We start from the raw sequence: 24,035 nt of genomic DNA on the forward strand, positions 1-24,035 counted from the left end.
TTTAGCAAACCTTTCAGAACTTCATAAAAACAATTCTTAGAATTCAAACCACTCTATACACATCTAAGAAAGGAAGGAGTTACTTAAGCCAAAATGTTCTGAGGACATCTTGCTACCTCAGAGTTCACTTTGACCTTCTATATGTACCAATCGCAAGCTTAGAGCCTCTCTGAAGAAAGTCTCCCCCTTGTTTCCCCCTATTTAAGTTCTAGGCCATGGTTTCCTGTTATATGTTCAACCTTAGAAATAATAAAATGCAAGCTCATCTAATTCCCATCTTCCAGAAACTTGGTGAAATTTCTTATCTACCCATAACACTCCTTCCTGTTTTCAGAGCTGTCATGGATTCATTTCTTTCTACATATTTAACTGTCGTTTCATAGTTTCTAGGAAGGCAGGGGAGGCAAATGAATTTACCCAAGTCTGTTATCTTGAACGAGGATTCCTAATACATTTCTATTAACACAAATCAGTGGTTTATTTCCCTTTTTTTTTTTTTTTTAAACAATGTGAGGGGTTTTGGAGTGTCTGGGAATTCCCTAAAATTGCATGCCAAATTCAATATGTATGTGCATATCCATGCATATTTCTACAGAAACAGTCATAGTTTTCACCACATGCTCAAGTGGTCTGTAACCCAAGCCGGTTAGGAAACTAAAGGGAAATGGGTAAGACAAACAATTGAATGTTCTTCATTCATTTCAAGTGAAATCCATACAGTCTAGGGGGAGGGTAGTGGACAATGGCTTAGAAGTAAAGATTGGTGTACCAAGTTTTTAAAAAATTAAATCTAAACAAGTATATAAAGTCAAATATATTTTGTCAGATTTTAACCATAATTAATTTCTGTCCTGACTCCCCATTCCCTCCGAAGTCAGAAATTCAATCTGGGTTATTCCCAGGTAAACCCACTCACTTCTGGACAACAGCAATCATTTCAAGCTAAAACTTGGTGAATTGAAAATATCACACCACTATCATCCTTCTTGCCAAGATTCTATCAAACATGGCTCAGGCATTTGGGCACCTGATGCCTATCCTGGCTTCTATTGCACTGCCTTCCTCCCACCCAGTCTTTAGTCATTGGTCTCCAACCCCACAAAATCTTTCACTGATGTCCTTGGTTCTCAAGTTGACCTTCAAGCATCAAATCTAGAAATGTCATTTGTATCCTTTTAATCTCAACCACATGTTCCTTTGGGTTCACTGGCTCACTCACTCTCAATGTCTTCCCTAACTTTTCTCTTTGCTACTTGAAAACTATCTTAAAGACCAGGAATTTTAGACACTATTCTGTGCTACTCTCTAATCTCAATCTTAGACATGTCACCCTGCCCTTCTGTACTTTTGTTGGTATAGTACCATGCTGACACAAAGAACTTCTTTACAAGTCTTCATCCTGGGAAACAGCAGGAATGACAGTGAGGTAATGATGTCCCTTCTCTTGGATTCACCTCACTCTCCCCTTCAGGAATCAGCCCATCACATTAAGATAGGACACTGGATCTCTTTCCATGAACCCACGGCAATATAAGCGGTAGCACATCTCCTCTGGCTCTTCCCCCATCCTATTTTAGGCCACGTGTAATTAGTTTATAGAACAAGGTACTTTTGTTCCTTGCCTACACTGCCATATTTATTGATTCTAAGATGTACATTTCTTTACACATAGACATCTCTTAAATTGGGGTGTATCTTACAACTCATAACATCTTAGATTTAAAGAAACATGATATTTCCGATCAATTATGGCATAACCTTATCCCTTGTGTATTAGTTTGCTAGGACTGCCATAAACTGCAGAGCTTAAAACAAAAACAAAAACAGAAATTTACAGTCTATAGTTCCAGAGGCCGAAGTTCAAGATCAAAGTATTGACAAAATATTAGTTCCTTCCAAGGGCTTCCAAGGTTCTGTTCCAGGCCTCTCTCCTTGGTTTATAGATGACCATCTTCTCCCTATGCATCTTCACACAATCTTCCCTTTATACATATCTCTGTGTCCAGATTTCTTCTCCTCTTTTTTTTTTTGTTTTTTTTTTTAAAGATTTTATTTATTTATTTGACAGAGAGAGATCACAAGTAGGCAGAGAGGCAGGCAGAGAGAGAGAGAGAGAGGGAAGCAGGCTCCCCGCTGAGCAGAGAGCCTGATGCAGGACTCGATCTCAGGACCCTGAGATCATGACCTGAGCCGAAGGCAGTGGCTGAATCCACTGAGCCACCCAGGCGCCCTCTTCTCTTTTGTAAGGACACCAGTCATGCTGGACTGGAGCCCTTCCTAAAGACCTCATCTTAAGTCAGTTACCTCTGTAACTCCCTATCTCCAAATGAGGTCACATTCTCTGATACTGGGAGTTAGTGTTTCAACATATAAAGTATGGGAGTTTCAACATATAAATTGCGTGTGTGTGGGAAACACACTTCAATGCAGACACCTTGATTCCTTCAAAGAAATTCACTTTTGATGTTCATTATCCAACTCTCACAAATCAAAAGGCTTGGTGGTCTCTGCTAGGAACACTAAGACTTTCGATTATATGTATATAATCTCAATATATATATTATATCTACATAATCTTGGTAGAATATAAAATATCGATAGAAAACCTGTTTCATTATCTTTATATTTCTGCTGTAACAATCCAACTGCTCCCTAGGCAATGAATTAATAACAGAACAAGTAGGGGTGTTGGGTAACTTTAAGGGATGGAGAGGAAAGAAATCTCTATGAACATTTCAAAGTTTTTTTTCCAACTTCATTAAATCAGCCCACGGTGCTGAATTCACTGGGTCAACCCTGTAGCGACTGCCTCTGCCACAGAATGCTTTATGTGCTTCTCAAAATTCTCCCCTGAAGTACTTCCTGACAGCACGGCAGTAGAAAGACACCCCAGGAATTCTGAAGACATAACCCAAAGCAGCTTACTGGAAGCATGAAATTTTTATATCTCCTGTTTAATCTTTAAATGCCATGTGAATTTTATTCTTCCACCATGTGGCAGTCGTTTTAATGAGGAAGAAAAATTCAAAATGATTTTCCCCCAAAGTTCCAAGTAACATCCAGGAAGACGTGCCCAGTTTATCCTATGATTTCATGCACCCCTGGCGTGACGCCCCATGTTTGAGAAGCACGGCTTTCACTGGAGGAAACAGGAAGTTCCCCAGATAAAGGGGTTTTGTCTGTTTCCAGCAGAGAAGGATCTTCACTCTGGCACTGCCAGGAAACCAGTCCTTTTCCACCCAAAGGACAGCATTTCCTGAAGAGCAGATACATGTTCCTTTCCAGCTGGTGGAGAGTCCGCGAGGTGAAAAGAAAAAGGCCTGCCACAGAGTGCACAATGGAGCTGTAGGCAAGCCACGATGCACCCATCACAAGGAAAGAAAGAGGCCAGGGGCAAGTGGGGCCAGTTTGGGGAGAAGAAGAAAAACCAATAGCGAAGAGGTGAGACGAGGATGCAAAGCACCAGCAGGAAGGTGGAAGACAAAGCGGTCAGAGGAGAGGACTGCAACAGGGTTTGCGCAAAGATCAGCAGAGTCTGAAATGATGGGGAGACAGCAGAGCACAGATAAACCCGGGCCACCAAAAGGACCTACATCCCCAGCTTCCTAGAGTCCCTAGCGCTGCTCCAAAGAAACTTCCTCTCAAATAGCTCAGTGCCGCCACTCTGTCCTCTCATGGCCATTAGCCCATTGTGTTGTGTTGTGATGTCCACAGAAGTGAAGTTTCTGGGCACCCATGAAGCTCAAGTTGCCAGGTGGTTTCCAGAATTAACTCTAAATTCTATGAACCACAGATAAACATAGGCCTGAAAATCACTTAACCAACCCTTGAATTAATGCAAGTCAGTGACAAGCATCTTCTCCCAAATTTAATGAGCTGAAAAACAAATCCTGGGGATGCCTGGCTAGCTGAGTCAGTAGAGCACGTAGCTCTTGATCTCCAAGTTATGCGTTCGAGCCCCACATTGGGCGTGGAGATTACTTTAGGAAGAAAAAAAAATAAACAACCACATTTCCTTGTTGGTTTTCAGTTATATCTCTTGGATTGTTCGGTATCAACTCTGAGTATGTTATGGGCTGGGTACCTGGATAGGCTCGTCCACAAAGGTCCCACTCTGCGGGTTTCATCCTTCCCCACTCTGCTCCCATACAGGTGCAGGGACTCCCACACCTGGGGCTGCCAGACTTGCGTTGCTCTCCAAAGGCCCACCCCCCGACCCCAGGAGCAGGCAAGCAGGGGAGAAAGTGAGACAGCTCCTACAGATCATTCTTCAGGAAATCCCTGGGCTCCTGGCCAGTCACACCAAAGCCCAAGGGCACCACAATCAGGCAAAGAAATCAAAGCGAAGCTCTTCTCTTCCGATTATAATAGACACAATTCTCAGTTTTCAAACTCAGGTATGCAAGGAATGCAACTTTACTATTCTCTAATCATCTAATTTATATTTAAGTCCTCCATCTGGTAATTGCACAAAATTCAAAGTCTCTCCCCCAGCCTCACCTCCACGGAGTTACCTCTAAGTTCCCGGGCCTTACTCAGGGAGTGCCACGGTGCCAGAGGCAAAGGGTCCCCTGGTCCTCTGAGATGACCCTATCCCCCAGCCTCTGCCCACACCTCCTCTCTCCCCTTCAGCCTTGGATCTCTGGTCAGAGTCCCACAGAGACCTCCCAAGCACAGACCTCCTCAGCCTTCTCTAAGCCAACCTCCGAGACCCTCTGCCCCTCTCCAAATCACTTTCCCTGCCCTTTCTGTGCAAGGTCTCTGGGGAATGCTTGGGCAGGAATTCTCTGCCTCTAGAGGACAAGAAGCCACCTCTGCTGCTTGGACACTCCAGGCATTGGGAATCAGAATCACACCACTGTCCTGGGCTTTACTAAACACAGGAGCACAGGCTTCCTCCCACACCTGGAGCCGCAGACTTGTGGGGGGCTCATGTAGTCAGTGCCCTTCAGGAATCAGTCTAGACAGGCAGCCAGTCTCCTGAGGGGCATACACATGGGCCTCTCCTCCTTCCCCTCTAACTTCCCCTCCCCCTCAAGGGCACCATGACCACAGTAGGAATGGGTGGGAGGAGGATTTCTAGCACAGAAAAGCCTTCTCTTGTCCATCAGGCACCCTTCTAAATCTACTGTCTATGCGCTAAGTCCTTTGGTCCTCCCATGAGGACCAGGCTTTGGAAAATCAAAAATCAAGCACTGATTTCTGGATTCCGCTCTGTCACTTGCCCCCCCCCACCCCCCACCCCCCCCCCCCCCCGCACACACACCCCACCCCGGGGCAATGAACGTGGAATGTCCTAGCTGCCCAGGCAGGAGGATGTGCTGTAAGTACAAGGAACCACAGGGACAGAAACCTCAGTGAGTAACGACAACTGGTGTGTGACCGCACTGCCCCCGTGTCCTTCGGCTGCCTGCATGGCTATGGCAGGGTCTGCCTCCCTGTCATGCCTTGTCCCTTTTGAGCTTCCCCCTTCCAAAGTCCTTAGCAAAAACATCAAATAATTGCATGCTGTAATTGCTGGTTACGCAGGCATGGGAGGAAAGGGCAAAGGGGCTTTTGGCAAGTCACATCGGGGCGAAACAACATGAGAGTCCACGTTCCTGAGCAGCATGTGATTAAGAAGTAGAGGGCAAGTGTCCCATTTAATGTTTTAAAAAAGACTGCATCGCTGGATGTACATACATGAGCAAATGTACAGAAAAGAATCATGGGAGAGCCGTGAAACTGGGAAGGGGACGTCCACATTTTTCCCCGTATGCTGTACATCATTTGAATTCTTTCCAAGGAGAACGTATCTGTGTTCTGTAGAAAAATGGAAGGTAGGATGCCCCGTGGAACAGAAGCAGCAGATAAAGGTAGATAGACAGGCGAGAAGGATGGAGAAAGAATGCCTTTGTTAGGAGTTCCATCCTTGTCATGAAGCTAGTAAAATACAAATAGAACTTAATCATCCTGATTACTATCTTTCAACTGGTAAAGCAACACAAACTTGTAGGAAATTTGGAAAATGCAAAGAAATAGAAAAATGAAAATCATCAGTAATCCTACCCCCAAAAGATAGTCAGGGTTGACACTTTGGTCTACTTTCTACCAATCTCGATACATGTCTCATGAATATTTTTACTTATGTGGGTTCATTCTCTGTTAAGAAACTTCATTATGCTTTTTTGTAACTTTTGTCACTGCTTACCTACAAAAGTAATATGTTCATTATTGTAAAAAAAAAAATTCAGACAACTTATGAAGAGATATTTCTCATAATCTCCATGGATAATAGCTTGGTATATATTTTCCCAGTATTTTCCAATAAAACACATATTTCTTTAAATGAGATTATGAATGTTCATGAACTTAATCTTTCCATCAGCCATCAGTCTCTCCTGGCCATCTGATTTTTTCAGTTGCTACAGAACAATATCATTCTTTCTACCAGACATAGTATATTTTATTATACAAAGTTTACTTTATTCACCCAGTGCTATATTAATAGACACTTAAAATATTTCCAATTTTAAGTATAATCAAAAAATGCTGTATTGAATATTTGATCCTGATATGTATATAATTTCACACACTTACACAAATATTTTCTGAGATAAAATTCCTGGAAATTGATTGTTAGGTCAAATAGGGTGCACATTTTCAATTTTAAAGCATGTTGCCAAACACCTCTAAAAATGCTGTAAAGGGGCTCCTGGGTGGCTCAGTCAGTTAAGTGTCTGCCTTCAGCTCAGGACATGACTTCAGGGTCCTGGGATCGAGTCCCACACTGGGACAGGCAGCCTGCTTCTCCCTCTCCCTTTCCCCTCTTCATGTTCTCTCTCATTCTCACTCTCTCAAATAAGTAAATAAAATCTTTTAAAAAAATAAAAAATTAGAATAAAAATAAAAAATACAATACAAAAAATACAAAACACACACACACACACACGCACACACACACACACACACACACACACACACCAAAAAATACAAACACTATAGAAATAGTTCCAACAACAGGATATGACAGTACTCTTCTGAAAAACCTTAGCAACACCTGGTATTATCGATCTTTTAATATTTGATGACATGACTGGAAACACATACTATATTATGACTATTTTACAAATATTTTCCTTAGCTTGACATTTACCTTATATTTAATTACAATTTTAATTGTGCTTTGTGAAAGAACTTTTTAATTTTATGCAGTGCAATTTATGGTACCAAGATTTTCAAAATGTGGACCCATATTTAATTGTGGAATTTTCATCTTATATTTAAATATTGAATCTAGCTGTAGCTTACTTTGGCTTGAGAACCAAAGTGAAGATCCAGGTTTTTTTTAAATAAAAAATTTAATGAAGAATTAATTACGTACAGAGAGGTACACAAAGCGTAAGTGTACAAGTTAATGAATTTTCACAAAGTAAATTTCATGTACCCCATGTGCCACACCCCCATTTGCCACACGAGCCATAACATCTGGTGCAGAAAACAGACACGACCCACACCCAAGGAGCCCCTTTAACTTCCCCTTCCAGTGGTTACCTCTCCTAGGCAACCACTCTCCTGATTTACATCACCAAAGATTAGTTCTGCCGGTTTTGGTATCTGGCTTCTTTCTCCCTGCATCGTGCTTGAGAAACTCTCCCACGTCTCTGTATGTTAGTTATAGATTACTTACTCTTATTCCTGTGTACAGTCCATTGTATGAATATACTATGATTTATTTATCCATTCTACAGCTGTTGGACATTTGGGTGACTTCTGGTTTGAGGCTCCTAATAATATGAGTCCCATGAACATTCTCATGTAACTGTTTATAACCATACATACACATCTGCTGGGTATCTACCTAGGTGTGGAATTTGGAGCATGGAGTAAGTGCGTTCAGTTTTAATAGACTATCAGTTTTCCAACATAGTTGTATACTCCCACCAATAATATAGAAGAATCCAATTGTTCATATCCTTGCCAACACCTGCTATTATCTGACTTTTTAATTTTGTCCATTCTAGTGAATATATAGAGACACTAACTGTAGCTTTAATTTGCATTTCCCTGAGAACAAATGAAGTTGAGGACTTTTTAATATACTTATTGACCATTCGAACATCCTCTGTGTGTACTATTTACTTTTGTTTTTGTCCTTTTTTTGTCTATTTTCCTACTGGTCTACTTGCCTTTCCCTTACTGGTTTTTGTTCTTTACAATATTTTCTACTCTATGGTTTGACCTTTGTTTTTTAAGATTTTATTGATTTGACAGAGAGAGAGATCACAAGTAAACAGAGAGGCAGGCAGAGAGAGAGGGGGAAGCAGGGTTCCCGCTGAGCAGAGAGCCCGATGTGGGGCTCCATCCCAGGACCCTGAGCTCAGGACCTGAGCCCAAGACAGAGACTTAACCCACTGAGCCACCCAGGTGCCCCTAGCTTGACCTTTATGGTGTCTTTCGATGATCTGAAGTTCTTGATTTCAATTTAATCTACTTTATCAATATTTTTCTCTATAGTTAGTGCTTTTGTGTCTTCTTTAAGAGATGTTTGCTATCCCAGGATTACACAGACATTCTCTTATCTTTCCTCCTAACACCTCTATTGCCTTAGCTCTCATAGATCTACAATGCAGCTGGAGTTAATTTTTGTGAAATGATTTGAGGAAGAGGTCAAGATTCATTTTTTCTACATGGATATTAAATTGAACCAGCACTGTTTATTGAAAAGACATCCTTTCTCTTTTACATTTCAGAGTCACCTTTGCTGTAAATCAGGTGAACTTATAATGGTCTCTTCCTAAATTTCCTAATAAAATTGTTCCATTGGGCCCTTTGTATATTCTGGCACAAATACCACAAGCTCAATTACTATAGCTTTATAATAAGTCTCTATGTCTGGTAGTGGAAGTTCTCTCAGCTTTGTTCTTATTCTTCACAACTGTCTAAGCTAATTTGGGCCCTTTTCCTTTCCCTATCAATTTCATAGTCAGTTAATGTCTATTTTTAAAACCTGTTGAAATTCTGAATAGTTTGCATAATTTACAGATAAATTTGTGAGAATTAACATCCTTACAACATTGAGTCACCCAGTCTATGAACATAGTATATCTCTCCATCTACTAAAGTCTTTTTAAATTTCTCTCAATACATATTCTTGTTTTCAGTGTAGAGCTCTTATACATCTTTATTACATTTATTCCGATGAATTTAGTGTTTTTGAGGCTATTGCAAATGCTATCACTTTTTAGATTTCATTTTCTATTCTTTGTTACTAGTATACAGAAGTACCATTGATTTTTATATATTTACCTTGTATCCAACAGCCTGCTAAATTTTCCTATTAATTCCAAGAGCTTATCTAAAGATTCTTTTGGATTTTCTGAATACACAACCATTTTGCCTCCTAAAAGTGACAGTTTTATTACTTTCTCTGCCCTTGCTGCAATGGCTAGAAGTTCTAATGCAATATTAAATAGAAGTTGTGAGAGCAGCCATGCCAGAGAGAAAGCTTTCAACTCCACTATCAAGTATGATGTTTGCTTTATTTGTAGGTACTTACTATCATATTAAGGAATTTCTTTTGCTAAGACTTACTTTTTTTTATGATGAATCAATGTTGAATTTTATCAAATCTTTTTTCCACATCTATTGAAATGATTATATATATTTTCTCTTTATTCTGTTATTTTGGGGGATCATTTTGACTTATTTTCAAATGTTAAGCTACCTGTGAATTCCTGAAACCTGTTCCATTGGTTACAGGATAAAAAGGTTATTAACCTTTTATTGAATTCACTTTGACTATATTTTGATTAGGATTTTGTATCAATGTCCATGAGAGGGCTCAGTCTTTAATTTTCTTTTCTTATGATGTCCTCATTAGGTTTTAGTATAAAGGCTTTTCTTAAGAATAAGTGAGAACATATTACATCTTTTTCTGTTCTCTGGGAAAATGTGTAAGATTGATCTTATTACTTCATTTTAAACATTGGGAAGACTTTATCAGAAAGACGATATGGGCCTACAGAGCCTCTTTGTTTGTTTGTTTATCTGTTTGGTAGGAAGGTCTTTAATAATGAATTCAATTCTTTAATTCTTTAATCCATTCAGATTTTTTATTTCTTCTTGTGTTAGTTTTGATGTCAGGCTTTAAAGAAATTTATTTTGTCCAAATTGTCAAATGTGTTGACATAAAATTGTTCATAACACCCGCTTATTAATAATCTATTTTAGGGGTATCTGCCTGGCTCAGTTGGTAGAGCATACCACTTTCAATCTTGAGGTCGTGAGTTCCAACCCCATGTTGGGCATAGAGCCTACTTAAAAAAAAATAATAATAGCGATCTGTTTTATACTTAAATGCCTGACCACTTTCTCAGAACCACTTGTTAAATAATATGTCTCTTAGAAACTGTGATATGCTATCTCTATCATTCTAATTTCATTTAATAAACCATTCAAAAATATGTGTTGGCTCAAACCATGACCCAGACATCATTCCAGTGCTATGAATAAGCATTAAATAAGGCAACATTCCTCTTTTCAAAGCTTAAACTTAATGAAGAATACATACAATAAACGAAATTGTGACAAGTATTCTGAGGAATACAGCAGGGTAAGGGTGTGAAGAGGGGGAAGGCAAGGGCTATTTTACATGCAAGAATCAGAGATCACCACTTTGAAGAGGCTATATCTGACCATAGACTGGAATGATGTGACAGAATAAGCCATAACAAGATCAGAAAGAAGAACTGCAAAGGCCCTGAGGTAGTAATAGTACTTGGGACAGTCTAGAAAGAGCAAAGAGGCCCGTGTAACTGTAGCATAGTAAATAAGAGAGAAAGAAACAGAAGATAAATTTAGAAACCTAGTGGGGGGTCGCCTGGGTGGCTCAGTGGGTTAAGCCGCTGCCTTCGGCTCAGGTCATGATCTCAGGGTCCTGGGATCGAGTCCCACATCGGGCTCTCTGCTCAGCAGGGGGCCTGCTTCCCTTCCTCTCTCTGTGATCTCTTCCCTTCCTCTCTCCTACTGTGATCTCTCTCTGTCAAATAAATAAATAAAATCTTTAAAAAAAAAAAAAGAAACCTAGTGGGGGCCAGATTGTACACAGTCCTATAGAGTGTGGCAATGATTGGGGATATTCTAAATGGAAAAACACTTGTTTGGAGCATTCAAGTAACATGATATTATTTATGTTTTAAAAGATCCTCTAGGGGAGCCTGGGTGGCATAGTTGGTTAAGGGCTCAACTCTTAATTTCAGCTCAGGTCATGATCTCAGAGTTGTGAGATGGAGCCCCACATTGGGTTCTGGTGCTGGGCGTGGAGCCTGCTTAAGATTCTCTTTCTCCCCCTCCCTCTGCCCATCTTCCCCCTCTCCCTCTCAAAAAAAAAAAAAAGAGTGGGGACTTCTCTAACTATGTGTATAGAATAGACTAGGGGAGGCTATTGCAATAATCCAAGCAAAGGATGGTTATGGCTTGGATGATGGTGGGAACAGTAGAGGCCAGGGTAAGTGCTCAGATCCAGTGTATGTTTTGAAGGCAGAGTCAACAGGACTTGTTGACCTAAAGTCAACAACTTGTTGACCTAAATGTGGGAGTTATTAGAAAGAGAAGACTCAAGGATAATTTCTCGGATTTTGGTCTGAACAACTAGATAGATGGTAGTACCCTTTTATGAGCCTGAGTATAAAGGGAAAGGAGCAGGTTTGGGGTAGGGAAGTTGAAAATCATAAGTTTGGGATAAGACATGTTAAGTTTCAGATCTTATTAGATACTACAGCATAGAATCAAAGTGAGCAAATGAATATATGGGTCAGAAGAATGATGAGAACTGGAGATATAAACTTAGGAGTCATGTATAAATAGATATTTAATACCATCAAACAGGAAAAAATCATCTAGGAATGGAGAAGAGGTCCAAGACCTGAGCCCTTCCATCTCCAACTTAAAAACTGGGAAGAGAGAATCCATAGCAAAGATGACTGAGGAGTATCCAATCCAGTCAGGTGAAATTCCCATACATGTGTGTTTCTGAATTCAATTCTCTTCTTTCCTGATCTTTCTGTCGATTCTTGGGTCAGTCTTGATTCCTTCAACTCCAAATAACAAATAGTCCAACTCAAATAAGCTCAAGCAATGAGAGAAAAACCAGGTATGGCTCTAACAATGTCAACTGCCGTCCTCATTAGTAGAGTGGTGAATATCCCGCCTGTCTAACAACGTCACTTGGATGCAGTTTCTCTCCTATGCTTTCCAACATGGTGGCTTCATTGCTGGTTTCATGTAATAAGGACAAGGCTGGGGTCCCACAAAAAGGAGGGGGACAGCACTCGTGACCATAAGAAGCTTATAGTCAAACCAAATTCATGGCGGCAGTTCTATAAAATCAAGGTGATATAAAACAATCCTCAAAATCTATGAAAAGGCTGGCCAGTGATTACAACCTATGTTTTTCTTTTCATCTTGCCCCTCTCAGTACCTGGGCAACCTTCTCTGCTGTCTCTAATGGGGGAAGGAGAGACGGTTTTACTTCTGGTTCACCTTTACCCTGAGTAGTTCCAGTTTTATGTGGAAATGGCCCCCAAGAGACTCTCTACCTTGGGCAAGCTACAGACTTTGACTTCTAACCTCCTTGTCCTGCAAGGCTGCCAAAACCAAAGCCCTGTTTTACTAGAATCAACAAATGTTCTCAGGGCAGAAGCAACTTAACCCTTCCAACGATCGACCTTCCCTCTAGGTTCCCACTAGACCTTAGTTTTCCACCTTCAAGTGCCCTTGTCTCTCTTCTCAGTTCTTTAGTGCTTTTAAGGAAATTTAATTTTTTAACTTAAAAAATATACTAAACTTCTTAATTTTTTTCAGTAGAAACTTTGGTCCACATAATGTTGCTTACCATTATCAGAAACAGAAGGCTACCATTTCCTTCTTCACTGCCATTGGATGAATGTTTTCCTTGGCAGTTAAAGTATTTGCATGAGGTTCCTCTGGCCAGGAGAGGGGAGGACAGCCACCATGCTCTTTCAGATGAGCTATTCTTTTGCAATCCAAAGGCCCTTCCTCCCTGCTCCCACAGAGACAGAACACCTCCCATAAACATGGCAGCTTGCCAGTGTGGTTTTTCAGGTAACCCCACTTCTTTTGCTTCTTTGAGCCAACCTACCTACATCCAAGAGCCGCATGACCAGTTCCTATAATACTTACTACAAGCAAGGGACAGAGCTTTTTTATACCGGGTTGCACTTTTTACCTCAAAGAGCATGATTTTCTAGAACTTTCTAAGATCTGTAGTTCCTGGGCTCTCTCACTATTTCCATGCTGCTTCTCTTCATTTCCTCCCACAAGCCTTCCACCTGATCTCATCTATTCAGGACTCTCTCTTCACACACATTTTGAAGCTTATGGATTACATTTCTCTCCTAATTTTGTGAAAAAATAGAAGTTTGCAAGGTTTTCATTATTATTTTTTCACCTCCCTTGTTGCTTTTGAATGTTTTTCAGGAAAAGAAGGGGAAATGCCAACAAACACAGCAATGTTTTTATTCAAAGGTTGGAATTGTCTTGATTCCTCTTTCTTTCACATCTAATACCAAATACATCCTCAAGTCCTTCAAAATATATTCAGAACCTTCAAAATATATTCAGAACTTGTCTACTTCTCACTACCTCTGCCTCCACCCTAATCTAAGCCACCATTGTATTTTATCTGGACTATCACAGTGCCTCCTAATCACTTGTCCTGGATTCACCTTAGCTGCATTACTGTCTATTCTCCATACAGCATTTACATTTTTTAAGACAGAAGCCAGATCGTGCAACCCGTCCTCAAAATCTTCCAATGGCTCACTATCTCGGTAGAATAAAATCAGTCTTTAATATAGATATGACACCCTACGTTCCCTCCAACTTCCCCTCTCCCCTTATTCATTGCATTCCAGTCACAATACCCTCCTAGCTATTCTTCAAACAAGTCAAGTGTACTCCTACCTCAGGGCCTTTGCACTTGCTGAACCCTCTGCAAGGGAATGCAGCACCCCTAGGTCTCCTCATGGCTCACTCCCCACTTCACTCACATCTCTGCTCAAATAGCACTAAATCAAGAGGCCTTCCTTGAACCACCTCTCTAAAATAATAGCATAACCCCCGGCATCCTGTTTCCTTACTCAGTTTCTATTTCTTCTTTGCCCTTATCACCACCTTACATATTTTATGTTTATTTGCTTTTTTGTTCAGAGTTGTTTGTTCGCCCCCCCAACCCAAATATAAGCTCTACGAGAATAAAACCTTTGTCTGTTTTTATTCCCTGATCTATCACAAGAATCTGGAACACTGCAATAAATACCACAGAGTGAAGGCAATGGCTACAGAGCAACCCCACTGCAGGAAGTCCAGTGAAAGCAGAGACCAGACAGCTCCACCCTCTCCACCACTGAGCACCCTCTCACCTCCCTGTCATCTCCCACCATCCAGGTTTTTTGCTCACTCATCTACCTTTCTAATGTCAGCCTGAATCCAGAAGTCCTTCCTGCCTGAGGTTCCCCAGTTCAACTATTTCAGTGTCCGAATCCCAAATATCTAACTGGTCCACCTTCATCCAAGAACCCATCCAGAGTCCAATTAGCCATTGCTGGGGGGCACAGAAGGAGGGTGTGGCTGAATCTGTTCATATGCCCAGTAGAGTCACCCTCTCTACATGCTCTGCAGTGAGGAAAACTGCTGGGGACTGTTCATTTAAATACAGAACAAGCCTCCCGTAATGCATCCCTGACACTAGCAGAGAGAATGTGCCTAACTCCCATAAGGGTGCCTCTAACTCAAGCGCCATCCGAGTCCTGGCGAGTAATACAAACGAGTGAAGACGGCAGCGTGGCAAGACGGCAAACAAGAAGCAGCCGCTCTTACTAACTACTGCCAAGGAGGAATGTGGGCCTGGTGTTGCCAGATCTTCTGAGGGCTCAAGAGAAGCCAAGAAATTAGAAATTTCAGGGTGAAATCTCCCACTGTTTAAACGCTGACAACTAATCCAATTTTTAAAAAATAAAACACCATACAGACCAAATAAAACACATCTGGTGACCAAATTTGGCTCAGGGCTACCAGGGCGTGGTTCTGTTTTACACAGTCAGCTCAAAAATAGGACACAAGTAATTTATCACGCTCAAAAGCAATGTGTCCCAGGGGTTCCGGGTGAGGATTTCATTAGCTGGAGTAACCAGGCCTCCCAGCCCCGTTCACAGCACCTGCCCCATCCTCTCTACCAACCCTCCTACAAACTCCTGCTGAGTTTTCACCAAGAGACAAGGTGGAAAGCATTCAGGCTTTAGAATCAAACAAACCTGGGTTAAAACCCGCGGTTACCTCCTAGCATTCCTTAACCTCTCTAAGCCTCAGTTTCTTTATCTGCAAAATGGGAATACTAAGTCCTACCTAGAAGGGTCTTCAGGAATAGAGGAAATGTGAGCAAAGTGCTGGCCCCCAGTAAAGGCCGTGAGTAAACAACTACGGTTCACTGATTAGGAGCTGCTGTCCCCGTAGGAAGGTGTGACACCTGAAAACCCACGATGGCAGATACAGGATGTTCAGAATTGGCTGATGCCACCTAAGCCTCGATGCGGAATAAAGAAAGGCTAAAATACGTATTTTGTAAGTAAAATAAGGATGGGAAATCTAGCCCTTCAGGGCTCCAGAACTGCACACTAAAGGAGCTGCTTGTGAACTGAGTCCAGAACGTTCATGTATAGAAACCAGCACTAATTAAAATTTGCAGACATCAATTATCTGATTATTCAAGAACTCTCTCAACTTCTAAAGTCATTTTTTGTCTGCATATTTCAACATAACACCGAAGTCAAGTCAATGCATGCTAATTCTCCAATGGCCTACAAAAGAAAAAAAAAATTAATCTTGTAGCTCCCGGAGACACGACTTTAAAAAGAAAGCCCTATTTGCCAAGTGCAAACCTTGATGGCGTTCCCATTTGGCGTGGACTGCCAGTGGCAACAACAGGACAGCCCTACATCCACCAACAAATACAGGGGAGCCACAGCTGCAAACAAGGATCTAAAACCCCTGGAGGAAAAATAAGTAAATAAATAAAACCCCTAGAGGGGCGCCTGGGTGGCTCAGTGGGTTGAGACTCTTCCCTCAGCTCAGGTCATGATCTCGGGGTCCTGGGACCCAGTCCTGCATCAAACTTTCTGCTCAGCAGGGAGCCTGCTTCCCGACCCCCCAACCCCCGCCTCCTCTCTGCCTATTTGTGATCTCTGTCAAATAAATAAAATCTTTAAAAATTAACTAATTAACTAAAATAAAATAAAAAATAAAACCCCTGGAAATAATGCCTCCCTTGCCCACCCCTAGCCTGCCCTGTGCTCTCCAGGGAGGCATCAGGCAATGAAGACCCCTCAAGCCAGAGCCAAAGGACCACACAGAACGCTTGGCTTCATACCATATAGCGTACATCTCAGGAGTCATGCAACAGGAAGGGGGTCTTCCTACAAGGAAACAGGCAGATGATGTGCCCTCCAGGAACCAAGAGGACCCTCAGCCGCAAAACCCAGGAACACATTTCTACCAGCAGAGACTCAAGGTGTGCTTGTCCACCAGGAGGCTTCAAAAGAATGAAACTTGTCCCATCGGCTGCACTTTCCCCTCCCTGCAAGAAGAGCCCAGTGCCCCCAGCCCAGATGTGCCTGGGACCTAGTCCTATCTCCCGGGCTCTCGGGGCTCTCCGAATCATCCATGTCCATTACCAGCTTTCCTCTGGGGAGACCCAAGCACCGAAATATCACTTCCCTCCTTCCCTCCCAAGCCTCTCCTAGGAGGCAGGTGATCAGGAATTATGTAAGCAGTTTTCTAGATTAAAAAAAAAGAAAAAAGAGTGGGGAGGGAGTCTACAAGGGGTGGAATAAAATTCAAGATTGGCCAGGAGCTGACAATCCTTGAAGCTTGGCATCCAGTGAACAGGGGTCTGTCATATACTTTTCTCCATTTGCATCTACTTAAAATGTATCATTAAAAAAAAAAAAAAAAAGCTTTTAAAGTGGTGTGGTGTGGGGAGAGGACACAGATTCAACCTGAACACAAAACCAAGGGTCCTTCCCTCTCCGCCCTGTGTTTGAACCCAGCAACATCCGGGAAGTCCTCAGATTCATAACGCAGAGGGGTCATGCACTCCTAGGGAAGAGACAGCATCTTCTACAGCCCCACACTCACTGTCCTCAACAAAATCACCTTTGAAAAACTCCCTAGAACTTTTCAAAATTATTCTGGCATGACCCAGCTTCCCTTCTTGGCCTGCAAAGCTTCTGCCTCCAGAAATCACCCCTCCAGCCTCATCCCACTACCAGGGCCTCTACTTCTGTTCCAAATGAGTGTGTTGAGCAATCCGGCTATTGAAATAGCTCCTGGGTGGCAGACGGATGCCCGTACTCCAGCGGCCTGTGCAGCTGGTTCTCCCTCCTGGGGGTCCAAAGCGAGGAGACGATGGTCACTTTCAGGGAGTCAAGGAACCCCTTATATGACCTTCTTCTTCCTCTTCCCCTTAGCTTCAACTTGGCCCTCATAAGAAAAAAAAAATTCTTTGGTTTTTTGTTTTGTTTTTAATCTAAAGTGGATTTCGTCAATCTCAACACTGTTGGCATTTGGAGCTGAACAATTCCTGGTTGTGGGGACTGTTTTGTGGATTGTAGGATGTCCAGCAGCCTCCCTAGTCTCCACCCACTAAATGACAGGGGAACACACCCCATTAGTGACAACCCCAAATGTCCCAGACGTTGCCACACACTCACTAGGGGGCAAAACTTAAGAATTGTTGGTCTAAAAGATATTGAAAAACCTAGACCAATATTCTCCTGGCCAAAAAAAAAAAATTATTGAGATTATACAGTTTATTTCCACATCCACTATTAGACAACATATTTCAGCATATAAATTTGTGAGTATGAATATTCAAGACATGCTGCATCCGCAGCCAGAAACACATAAATTAACAAGAGAAAAATAAACTTATAATACTCCCAACTATTTTTCCTGTCTTTGCGGTTTTCTGTGTAAATCTTACTTGGTTCTTCCAGATGATCTTGTTTGCCAGTCAATGTGGCAATCGTCTCACCCCCGCCTTCTTTGAAGTGCCCCATAATCTGCACTAGAAGGAAAAGCTCTTTTTTTAAAAATTTTATTTATTTTTTTATTGTGTTATGTTAATCACCGTGAAATACATCATTAGTTTTTGATGCGGTGTTCCAAGATTCACTGAAGGAAAAACTCATAATGATTCTGAGCACTCCCCAAGGTGTGCTGGCTTTCCAGCACTTATCTAACAGGTGTCCCTGGAAAACAGCATCCCCCAAAGAAGGCTTCCTGACGAAAGCACAGAAAAGCATGGCCAACATGTCTGATACAACTTCAGACAACACCAGATTCCCGACGTGACCAGGAAGCACCGCAATGAGCTAAAGGACCCCGAGTGAGAGCTTGCAACCCCCACAGGGAAATAAATAGCATTACAAGTCTTCAGTAAGCACAGGGAGTTTCCCGCTGTATTTAAATGGAACACTCCCTTCTTGCGAAGAAAGAAAATGTGTTCTCAGTCTGCAGGGGACTTGCATTGGCCACAGTCTATTATCAAGCTTTAGGGAATAGACATACACAGCTGTCTCTCATCCCCACCCCATCAGACTCCCCAGCTCCATGCAGGGGTTCTCCAATGCCACCCTCACCCCAGGGAGAAACTAACTTGTTCTTCCCTCTGATGCTTTTGGACAGGCAAATATAGGGTAGTGTGGAATGTCTTTTGGGGTCCATTCCTCCCTCTGTTACCCCATGCCACCGCCTGTCTCCGTCTGGATCACCCCAATCTTAGATTCTGGCCAAGGCCTCCTAACTGTCCTCCTGGTTTTCATATTCCCCCTCTAATCTAGGTTTTATGTCAATGATGGTCTTTCAAGAGCACAAGCCAGAAGGGCCCAGAATCCTTCTGCGGTTTCCTACTCCCTATCACTGGACACCGCCCCAGCTTCTTTGGTGCACTAGTGAAGCTCACCCAACGTTTGACCCAAGAGGCATCCCACGAGGAGCGGGACAAGCGGTGAGTAGAAAGGGGCACACACGTGAAGGCTTATCCCCTGGAGAGATGGAGGGAGAAAGGACAGGAGGGTGTTAAACCCCATGACAGAGCTTCCTATCAACCCTGACTTCTTGTGATTCTGAGAACTCCTAGGTCTGCACTCTGAGCCTGCCATCATCTGACCCCAAGCCTCCTGCAGAGTCACGCCAAACTGTCCTCCCACCAATGTCGCTCACATGTGCTACCAGATGACTTCTCTCCTGGTCCTCTTTCATTTTTTTAATTACAAAAGGGACGACGCTGGTGACAACAGCATAAAATAATATCGAGGTATTTAAGAGGCAAGCCTCTCAACCTACCATTTCTCCAGCACCCCACCAGGTGAAGTGGAGTTAGTTCAACTGCTTCAGCTGCTGCTGTTCCCTCATGGAGGGAATGCAAGACAGGGAGAGGGCCTGTCTTGCCCAAACATCACAGGTTAGCAGGCGGCAGAGTGAAGACCACAGGAGCCCCAACCCCAGTGTTTGTCATTTCACTATACTCTTCACCCATACTACAGAATGCAATGATGTACAGATAGAAGGTAGAAATAATTACCTGTTGAAAGAATAACCTGTGGAAGCAGGACAGCACAGTAGCTGGTTAAGTACTTGAACTCTGAACTCTGGTTCCTTGGGTTAGAAGCTGGCTAACCTAACCGTGCAAACTGAGTCAATCCCCTGGGCCTTGATTTCCTTGTCTGAAACGGGATGATGACAGTACCTCCCTTACAAGGTCATTGTGAGAATGAGATAACTTAGTATCTATAAAGCATCCAAACCAGTATCCAGTACATATGTTAATAAAATCACCACTGCAACTCTAATAGAAGTCCCCGAACACAATAGATTTTCTTAAATTCTTCTTCAAATGGAGGCTGGTGGGGTGCCTGGGTGGTTCAGTGGGTTAAAGCCTCTGCCTTCAGCTCAGGTCATGATCCCAGGGTCCTGGGATCAAGCCCCACATCCGGCTCCCTGCTCAGCGGGAAGCCTGCTTCTCGTCCTCTCTCTCCCTCTGCCTGCCTTTCTGCCTACTTGTGATCTCTGTCTGTCAAATAAATAAATAAAATCTTTAAAAAAAAAAAAAAAAAAGGAGGCTGGCAAATCACAACCGCATCTTGTTAGCTCCACACCTTGTCCCAAAAGAAATCAGCGTGGGGGTGAAACTCAGAGGATATAACCAGAAAAAATAGTTAAGTGACCCAGTGACTGAAACCATTATTCCGGGGAGGAATGACCTCATAGATCAGTAACACCTACTGCATCCAAGACTAAAAAACCTTAACAGCCTCTGGCAGTCATTACCTAAGTAAAGTGGGCTGCAAATCTGTTGGAGAATTGTTTTTGCCATGATAATATTTCTAGTAAATTGCTGTGTCTATACTAAATGTACTGGTGTTGCAGAACTGGCATACTAATAGAAAGATTATTATAGGAACACTATTAACATGAATTAGATATTATTAAAGATTCAACACTACAACAGTGCCTGATTACAAGAGATCTCAGGCCGTATTGCTTAATGGGCAGATAAAAGTGCTAATTAAGCCCACTGGTAAAGGATGTCCCTAGGCAGGTCTGCAAACCACAGGTAGCAAGAGGTCTGCGTACTAAAGGAGGAGCTGTATTACCAACCCAGCTGCATACAGTCCTACTGGGAAGATGGGGAAAGCACAGGAAGAGCCAAGGTTTTCTGCACCAGGCGGGTAACCTGGTATAACAGGCAAGTACCCAAACTTAATCTGGATCTCAGGTTGGTTGGTTGGTTTTCCTTAGCTACCTCCTCAGCAATACCAAAACCTCCTTTGCTTGAGAAGAGCAAATAACTCACCACAGGTGGCGACCCTTAATAAACAGCATAAGCAAAGAGAGGCAGAGAAAGCCTTGCCATTCTTACCAAAACCTTCCCAGGCAACCAGTAGACACAAGCTAGCTAGCTCTCCCGGCAGCACCTTGGCCCAAAGCATCTCACCGCAAAAACAGCCTAAAGCTCTCAGTGGCTCTTAAAGAGTTGCTAGACTAAAGACATTAGCCATGCAGTTTCAGGATTTATTTTGCTTTCCCACCTTGTTTAATTAACTAATCAAGGATGGCAAGCACCTCACAAATATAAACTGTCAGGGAAACGCTACGTAAATTCGCCTACCTGGTCTAAAATGTCAATACTAAATTAGGAAAGGGAGAAGAGCTGAGCGGGGGCTGAGCTGTCCCCAGTTGCTGCAATCCTGGGGCCAGGGCTCGCTAACGCAAGGCGGACCGACCCGTGTGCCCTGCAGCAGCCTCTGGCCCCGGGGCAGGGCTCTCGGCAGGACTTCTGGAAGGGAAACCTGGACTGGAGCCAACCCGGGGCAAAGGGAACGCTGCGCGCCAGGCGCATCCTCGCGGCTCAGCCTCCATCTCCCCGCATCTCCGGGATGTCAACAAACGCCGACCACAAAGTGAAACTTTCCGGGCCCCCACTGTCGCGCTGGGTCTCTGCCCTCCGCCCGGGAGCGCGTCGCCGGCACAGGTGTGGAGCCGGGCCTCGGGAGGGGACCCCCGCCCCCCAGCCCCTGCGATTGTGTAATCGGCCCGGGAGGGGGTGCTCGGCTCCAGCCCCACGCCCGGCCGCGGAGGCGCGGCCCGGGGACCCCGCTGCAGGCGCGGCGCCCAGGGCTGCGGGGGGTTGGGGAGGACTGTCGTCCCGCCCCCCGGGACCGCCCCCGGGCGGCCAGGGGAGCCGTGGCGCTGACACAGCCCGGAGGGGGCGCCCGCGCGGCGGACCGAAGCCGAGGAGGGGGCGCGAGAGCTCGGCAACGCTGCGGGCCTTACCTGCGCACCGGGCCGGCACGGCGGGAGGCGGCTCGGGATGCCGGGACGGCGGGAGGCGAGCGGCAGCGCTGGCAGCCACCCGGCCACCGCATGTAAGGAACCGCGGCGGCGGCTGCGGCGGCGGCGGCGGCCGCGGGACTGACAGCCCCAAGCCCCGCCTCCAGGCCCCGGGCCCCGCCCCCTCCGCGGCCGCGCGGCTGGCCCCGCCTCCTCCGCCCACCGCCGGGGTCAAGCTCGGTCCACCAGCGGGGAGGGCGGGGGCGCTCGCTTCCGATTGGCCTGAGAGATGCCCGCCCCGCCCACTCCCCGCCTCCTCCTTGGCAGGGAGCGGCGCATGCGCGGTGGGGGCGACGGGCAACGCACCAAGTCTGAGCGCTACCGTTCTAGGTCTCCGGCGGTGCGTACCGCGCGTCCTTCCTAATCCGGGATGGCTGGGAGCCCTCTATGGCCGGAGGAACCAGGAATCAGACTCAGACTACATGGTGGATTGTCCTTATTCAGCCGTGGACACATCTATGGGAGAAAACCAAACCAGAATGGGCCAGGCTCTGTATAAACAGAGGAGACCCCAAAATTGTGATCTGCAACAGAAAAGGAGCCACCAACCCGGATGCATCTGCGACGGATCCCAGGGTGCTTTATCCACACGCTGGATTCGCTCCCTGGTTAGCAAGAGTGATGTGTGTGCAGAGAGTCTAGTAGTTGAGAAGCGAGGTTAGGGCGTTAGGGTTGTTCCAACAGAGAAAATGAGGGATGCTGAACTAAGTGGCCCTTCTCCTCCAGCACTTACCTCTCCACACCCTCCCTCTGTATCTCCCAACTCTCCTTCTACGCTGGTGCCAGTACCCTCAGCCTATAAACAAAGATCAAGTCTCTCCCAGCATGGATAAACTGAGACCCAGCAATTTCACTCCTAAGTATGTACTCTGGGAAATTGAAAACATACCTATGCAAAAACTTGTACACAGATGTTCACAGCCTGTTCATAATGGCCAAAACTTGGAACAGTTAGAAGGCCCATCATTCGATGAAAGGGTGAATTATGGCTTATCCATACAATGGAACATGACCAGACCATAAAAGGGAATGAAGTAATATGGATGAACATTGAAAACTAAGAAAGCCAGACATGAATAACCACACAGCGTATGAGTCCATTTTTATGAAATGTCTGGAATAGGCAAATCTACAGAAAGTAGATGAATGGCCACCAGGGCCTGGGAGTGAGAGAAAATAGGGAGTGACTGCTAATGGACATGGGGCTTCTTGGGGTGTGATGAAAATGTTCTGAAACTAGATGGAAGTAATGACTGTACAACTTTTGTGAATACACTAAAAAGCCACTGAATAATACAGTTTAAAAGAATAAATTGTGTGGTATTTGAATTCTATCTCGTTTTTTAAAAAATCAACCTATAAACAAATGAAAACAAAAACCAGCTAACTCCCTTGAGGCTGTACCCTTTCCAGCTACTTTGCATTTTGCTACCCTTTCTCATCCAAGATTTTTGCAATGGTGGCCTACATGTTTTTCCCCTTCCTTCCTCATCTCCTGTTTATATATTAGTTCCCTAGAATGTGGCTTCTGCTGGTACTAGAGCTGAAATCCCCCCTCTCCTTGAATCCTGAAGCTTTCTATGACCCTGAACATTCCTGGCATTCCTCTTCCTCTCCAATCTTTCTGTCTTTTGACCTTCCCTTGGCAAGCCTATTTTAAATATTGGTGTTTTCTGTGACTTCTCCCAAATTCCTTCCCAGGTTCTGTTGTCCATGTCTATGAGTTCAGTTACTGGTTCAGATTCTAACATCCACCTGATGCCCCCACAGGTTTCTCACACTCAGTGTGTCCTAAGCAATTTGTCATCTTCCATCTCCCTGCTCTCTACCTTCTCTCCAGTAGGGACATATACTGCTGCCTGCTAGGACCTGGGAACCATCTTTGATTCTTCCTTTTTCCTCTTTCTAGAGTCAACCATCAATTTTTATCCCATAACAGTTCTTAAATACCACAATCCTTCTCCATTGGTACTACTGCAGCCCTAATTCACACCCCGATCATCTTTTGCCTTCTGATTCCCTTTATCTTTTGTTCTCTTCAAATCTAGCTTCCAAACAGCTGTGGACGTGGACACCCATTGCTT

General features: G+C 44.0%; 1 protein-coding gene across 4 annotated transcripts in view; it reads right to left on the reverse strand.

Moving 5' to 3' along the window:
- HIVEP3 (HIVEP zinc finger 3) overlaps nucleotides 1-22,018 on the reverse strand; it is a 456,280-nt gene extending 434,262 nt beyond the window's left edge. For 3 of the 4 annotated variants that reach the window (XM_059135436.1, XM_059135438.1, XM_059135432.1), the window contains exon 1: nucleotides 21,895-22,018. The gene's annotated coding sequence lies outside the window, so the exon portion shown is untranslated. The remainder of the gene's footprint in view (nucleotides 1-21,894) is intronic. The other variant, XM_059135434.1, reaches the window with a different exon arrangement.
- Nucleotides 22,019-24,035: the final 2,017 nt, after the last annotated feature.

The sequence above is a fragment of the Mustela lutreola genome, chromosome 10 (genome assembly GCF_030435805.1).
Source record: "Mustela lutreola isolate mMusLut2 chromosome 10, mMusLut2.pri, whole genome shotgun sequence".
Taxonomy (NCBI): domain Eukaryota; kingdom Metazoa; phylum Chordata; class Mammalia; order Carnivora; family Mustelidae; genus Mustela; species Mustela lutreola.